The sequence below is a fragment of the Haemaphysalis longicornis genome, unplaced genomic scaffold (assembly GCF_048455015.1).
Source record: "Haemaphysalis longicornis isolate Haplotype H1 unplaced genomic scaffold, Haemaphysalis longicornis Haplotype H1 scaffold_8, whole genome shotgun sequence".
In the NCBI taxonomy this organism is placed as follows: Eukaryota; Metazoa; Arthropoda; class Arachnida; order Ixodida; family Ixodidae; genus Haemaphysalis; species Haemaphysalis longicornis.
Window position 1 is genome coordinate 166,501,276 of NW_027526445.1, and position 6,938 is coordinate 166,508,213.

Here is a 6,938-nt window from a genome sequence, read left to right on the forward strand (position 1 = left end):
ACCGGAGCGCTGGTTATGCTGTCCACTACTTTTCAGACAGGACCAGCGCCGTGGTCTGTCGAGTTCATCCTCCTTGTGTCCATGTTTCGAGTTTGGGCTACTTCAAGATGTGGAAGAGGGTGCGATGTTTATACCGCTCTCTCTCTCTCTCTAGATAGATAGATAGATAGATAGATAGATAGATAGATAGATAGATAGATAGATAGATAGATAGATAGATAGATAGAGAGAGAGAGAGAGAGAGAGAGAGAGAGAGAGAGAGAGAGAGAGAGAGAGAGAGAGAGAGAGAGAGAGAGAGAGAGGAACACTTTTGTTGAGCTTTATGTGGCTCAGGGGGCGTTCGTGGCCGCTGGCGTGGGCCGGTGGGTGACATCTGCAGCTCCAATGGCCCAGGCGGTTTGCACGGCTAGGCCTGAGCTCTCTAGCGACCCTTCCCACTGCTGTGGCGTACCCAAAAGTTGGGATAGGGAGGAATGCTGTTACCCCACAGCGCTAAAGAGAGCGACATCTTACCAGAGACAACGCCACACCGACGCCCCTCTTGGAGCTCAGGAACCGCCAGTTGAACACCAAACTTCGCTGTGAAAGAATAGAAAAGGCTGTGAGCCAAGTATACACAGAACGCGACACGGCAACGCGATTAAAATCGTAGACAATTTGGAAACGTCGAAAAATGTGTGCATGCGTCTAGGCTTTTTCGTTTGGATTGTTCCCCTTCGTAGTGCGCGCTGATATTCCTTTGATAACTGCCATGCTCCACTATTGTCGTCCGGTGAAGAAAAAAGGGCAGGGGAAGAGGGGGGCGAGCTGTCCCTGCATTTGGAATTTCCAACTTTTTTTAGCTTTTCACCGATATTTGAAACTCTTGGGCGCAACGTATGCATAATATTTCTTATTCACATTTTAAATAAATAAAAAAATGTTTTCGGTCTTTTTTAAGCCTGACAACCACTTACGATTTCTTACTTTTTCGCAATTTTAGCCCGCCAACTGTGTCACCCTCAGTGGTTGCTCACCCCTCACCCCCCCCCCCCCCCCCCCTTTACGGCGCCCTTTTTATAGGCGCGTGACCTCCACCCCTTGGAAAAAGTTCTGCAGACGCCCATATGTGCACCACTCAGGAGCTTTAACAGATATTTTGGACTTTCAAAGGTGCAGTCAACGTCTGCAAAAAATTGCTTTCTTTTCATTCAATTGAATCGAAGGACCAGGTGGGTTCCCACTTTGCCTTTAAGGAGGAAGAGTAAAAAAACCCTTTTCTGCTTAAGCTAGCTACCTGTACGTTAAGTGCAGTCAAATGTGGGGATCACAGTCTACATCAAGGCCATAAGCTTGGTTTTGCCAACCTTATAAGCGAAGACGTCGTCAAGTTCATTGTGTTTTGTCACAATAAGGTCCACGTGTAAGGACAGTGAGAACCACATGCACGATTCTTGAGTCACAATACTACAACCAAAAGGCCTACTTTGAACGACCCTCCTGCAGGCGCGTCAAGAGAACTCCAGCTCATGTGAAATTAAAGCATAAGCATAAGACGTCAGACGGAAAGAGCAAAGTCGCCGTTTATGCTCCTTTTATACGCGATGGATGGAATTTTACTGTGTCCAAAAGAGTGTATGCGCGAAATTTTCACTAGTTTACGCATTTCGGGGAGCGTGGTTTATGCTGGCGTGTGAGCCGAAGCTGCTCTTACAAGCCTGACCGAAGGTGAGAGAAAAGTCGTAGTGTACTGCGAGCGTGGAGCTCAAGCCCGGTCACCTCGAAGCGGAAGTGGGTGCAACAGCGTACAGCAGCTCTCGCTCGTTAATTATTTGTGCGACGGCACGAAAGTTGGCAGAGCCCATTGGTTTACAAATAGCTTGTAGCGAAAAATGGCGGGAAAGGTTATTTAGGTTACGTTACGCTTGCACTGGTTCAACTTACACTTGGGGCGAATGGTTTTTCTGACCATCGCTTTTATAAAAGTTGTATTGTATGAACACTGGGTTCCAATGAAACTTTATTCATTGAATAAAAGCTTTTGCTCAGGTCAAGTAGTTTCATCTTGGAAAGATCAAAATTACTCGCATAAAATCGTGTAGTGTGTGGGCAATGGCTATACGTTCAATCGCACATATTCTGCGGAATCCCCAGGTGGTCAAAAGATCCCCAGGTGGTCAAAATTAACCCGGAACCCGTCACTATACGGCGCGCCTCATCGCCTGTGTTGCGTCGGCGCGTTAAATCCTACAATCAATCAATCAAATCAAAATCGGTTAAAAAGCCGGAAATTGCGCGCTTCCCTCAATAGTGTTGAAGCAACCCCTAAGGCTTACGTGCGGAGGCTTTGGGTTCGAACCGAAACCCCTTCTGACATTCTTTTGTTTTTTACAGTGGCCAGCTTTTTCTAAAGCAATCAATGATTTCTTTATATTTTTTGGCATTATTTCGCTTAGCTCGAGTGAAGTGGTATAGGCCGCTTTCAGAGCAGAGCACCAAAAGCACTGGTCTGCATCCTGGGAACTCATTTTCCAAGCAATCACTCAATTTATGACCCTTATATGAAGTATTCCTGGGAGGCTGGGGTAGAGTGGTACCCTTAAGGTTGTTTTCGACACAGCGTGCATACAAACACTGCTTATATTTTGGAAAACTACGATGTCGGGAGTATAGCCATTCAGGTAGGATTGCACGACGTGGTGCGTGTAGTCTAAGCCTCGTAGAAGTACGCCACGTTCGGCCTCTGTGTAAAGTTACATCTCCAACACAAACGTACGCTTCACATCTGCAACGAAAAATGAACGGGAGAAGAGCCTCAATAGAAGACGGCGTCCAGTGATTTCCCTACACCCCCCCTGGGGGGTGTGTAGACCCCCCCTAGTTTTTCTGGACACCCCCCTTGAATCCCCAAAATTCACTCTTGTCAGTCCTTGTGTGGACCTTTTTCAGTATCGATCTGCGCATGCGCGGGCTACCCGTCTGCTATTCTTGGCAGTAGCCTCGGGCAAAATAAACAAAAGTGCGCCCCCCGAGCTTGCTGTTAGCGTTGCACGTATTTATTTCCTCTTTTTGGCGAGAAATAAATTAAAGAAATGGCGAAAAATTAAAGAAATGGCGAGAAATTAAAAAAAAAACTGAATACGGACCTTTCATGGTACAAAATGAATTTCTCTAAATTTGTTTTTTCCTTACATTGAATAGAAAGCACCGCCTCTCAGGTGTATGTATATATATATATAGAAAATGAAAAACGTGCGTCACGGGGATGAGCGTTTGGTTAACAGACGTCTATTATTTAACTAGTGGGATAAAAAACAGCTTTTCTAGTTTATGAACCCCCCCCCCCCCCCGAGCCATTGAGACACCCCCCCTTGATTCGATGCCTGGGGAAACCCCTGGAAGACGCCATACTCACAAGCACAGTAATGAATGGATCGAAGACTCCCCCCGCAGGGACGACTTTGGTTCGTGGGACCGAAGGCTGCGACTCCATCTTCGACGGTGGCCCTTCTTCTGCCTCTGCCTCTGACACGTTGCTTCTGGGCACGTTACGCAACCCTCTGTCTTTGGTGATGATGATGATACTGGGGTGAAGAAAAAGGAAAGAGCACGTGGCGGTAGCATGCACGGCTCTCTCGCTCTCGAGAGAGACAGAGCCGGGAGACGTCATCATCATCATCATCATAAATGTTATTGAGAAAGAGGGGAAAACTAGGGGAGCCCTTTTTCCAAAGCCCCTGGTATAGTCCCTAGTAATCTGGCTAGTATGCCATCCGGGCCAGTTTGGCATTAGATGGTGTGTCGGCGCAGTGATGAAAGCGGGCGAAAAAAAGCACATCGGTCCACCGTGGCGCCCTCTTAAGTGCGCCTTGAAGCGCATTCACTGTGTTTGCCATTGATGCTTTCTTAAGGGTCAAAATGCTGTAATAATAAATTTTTATCGAAAAATTATTTCTTTGCTTACCTTTTTATCTTTTTTAGTAATAATCTTTGTTTTAGTAATTAAAAGTGAAAAATTACTGTCGTCTGCTTGCTCGCCGCTTTTAGCTGTGGTCGTCTGCTATAATTCATATGTTCAAAAATTCTTAAAATTTATTCAGACCCGAAAAAGGGTGCAGGAAAGTAATATTGCCGGGAGAAGGTATGAAAACAACTGGGCAGTTCTTTTAGAAAAGTGTCTCACTAGCAAAAAGGGCCGGTCTACTGCTGAAAGGGCACTCCCGTCGACAGGTGTGCTGTCTGCCCGAGGCTTTTATTACCCAAAGGATCTCGCTGAAGGCCCCGGGCGGCAGACTAGCCAAATTTCCAGCGATTATACCCCTACACACTCGGGGAAAACTTTGTGGCAATGGAGAGAAAGCTACGGGAACGGGAGGGGGGGGGGAGCTAACTGTTTTGTATTACTGCGCCAAACTAGTTCCCTACTTGTTTCAGTTTCGGCGTGACAGAAGCGCATTTGCTACAGTCTATTTCTTCGCATGAGCAGCGTGGTTAAGTGCGCTGAACCACGACCACCGAGCATGCAGGCAAGTTGACGTCTCCTTCCCCACCTTTCATTTGTTTGTAAACACAAGCAAACGCTTTGGCTGGAGAACTCGGTCCGACTGTGGACAGTACCGTTCAACTCTGTACCATCCAGACGTGAATTTTGTCATCGCTGCAGTTTTGAGGGCATGCACAGATTTCTAAACTTTTCCGGAGCTGAAAACTGGGCAGAACCATAGCGCGGGCGCGGTACACCGAAAGAGCGGCCCGGACACACGCTTACGCACACACTCGCTTACGCCGGCAAGCTGGCTGACCGAATGCATTGCGTAGACGACGCAGAGTCCCGGTTAATCAGTCTCACTTTACCAACCTCTTGCTTCGTTTGTTGTGATAGCTTTTGCTTCTCGTGCGTCTTAAAAAATAAAAAGCCGTTCCACTCAATGTGAAAGCTGTCGGAAGTGCAGAGCAGTGATTCGTCATAATGGGCTGTACCGCCGTTATCCACTCACTGCATTTTTTTTTTCGTTGACTTCGTTAACCCAATCATACGAATACACAGTACAATTTCAGTTCAGTTGGCAGATTACACTTCGAGTGTGTTACAAGTGCCCGATGTCCAACCAGGAATATTCATCGATGTTGCTCAACTGAAAGTTACGGGCATGACAGACAACCTCGTCGTTCACGGCACCTGCCATGGGCATAAACAGGTGCATATCCCTCAGGCTGTTCAGGCTGTCCCGTAACTTCTGCGCGGCTTCACTTTCGTCAACCGAGAGAAGGTGATTCGTTATCCCTTCCAGGGCCGGATGAGAGGTGACTCGCTCGAAAGCGTAGGCACAAGGCCCGTTCAAGTTTCCCGCCACAAAGTGAGCCCCGAGCGGGACGAGATGGAAGTTGCGCCGCAACCGCCTGCAGAACGGGTGGGAGATGCTCCGTGACGAGCATTCCCAGTCAGTGAAAGCGAGGGCACACCAGTGGCACACCAGTGGCACACCAGCAGGATGGAACATGTGCATGCTGCGGCAGTGATCGGGAAACTACAGACCATATTGCCAGGGGCTGCACAGAGATACGACCACCGCGGGGCGATGGGGAAACGACGTTGGCGGGGGCTTTGGGATTTGGGGTGAGGGGTAGCGTCAACTTCAGCGCCATAGAGGTGACGACGAGGCGGCTGGAATGGTGGTGGGAGAAAAGCAGGGAAGGGATGGGTACGCATGAGAAGTGATCATACGGATAAGAATTTAGAACAGGGGGCGGGGTAAAAAAAAAAAAGCGGGAGGAGCGATGGGAGCTTAAACAGGGGTGTTGGAGAGATGGGTGGAGGCAAATCTATTAGGTTAGCTAGGAGTATGGCAAGTAAGTGGAATAAAACAGGTAAGTCGGTTGCTGACAACCGACGTCCCGATTCAAAGGGAGAGCCACTGATCATCATCATCGTCGTCGTCAGCGTCTTCGTCGTCGTCGTTGGGAATACGTACGACCGCACATATTATTCGGTTGCGAGGCCGGCGTGCCCGCCTGCCTTCATGGTGTCACGATAACGCCCAGTCTTCGGTTTTTTTTTCTTCCATTACCAGTTTTATTGTAAAACAATCACTCAATTATTAAATTTCTGAGCGTTTTTTTTCAGCACCTGACTCCAATAAAGTTTATTCATCATCATCATCATCATCATTTTTCCCCCCTAGAGTAGAGTGCACGTTAGAGATTGCCTACAGAACAGGACACCTGAAGTACTGCTGTGCGCTGCGGGAACTCCCTTCAAGCAATCACCCAGTTTAATAAACTTATATACGGTATTCTGAGAGGCTTCAATGGGGAGGTATCTTTTAGGCCACTGTCGACACAGCCTGCATAAAAACACTGTTTATATGTTTGAAAATAACGAAGTTGATTGATTGTAGGGTTTAACGCGCCGACGCAACGCACGCGATGAGGCGCGCCGTAGTGGAGGGCTCCGGATTAATTTGACCACCTGGGGATCTTTAACGCGCGCCGAAATCTCGCACACACCGGCGTGTTTCTTTTCGCCTCCATCAGAAAATGGGCCTCCGTGGCCGGGAATCGAACCCGCGACCTTGTGCTCAGCAGCACAACGCATTAGCCACTGAGCCATGGCGGCGGGCGAAAATAACGAAGTCTTGCGTATAGCCATTCAGGTATACGATTGCACGACGTCGTACGTATAGCATCATCCTTCTATAAATCTTACTTCGACTGTACTATCCTCTCCTTCGTGAAAAGGGCATACTCGCAAGAACACTTTCTTTCAGTGACGTAAGTGTTGTAATATATACCCCTCTCACTCGTCATGCTGGGCCAGCCGCGTAAGGCGAGTAACAAGTAAAGCTGTCTGGGTCCATTAGTAGTCCCGGTATAGATGAAATCCAAGGTATATGGTGAACGCGGCGCGTTATACAGGCGTTAAAGGAAAACTAAACTCATTCGGGGAGTGATAAATGCGC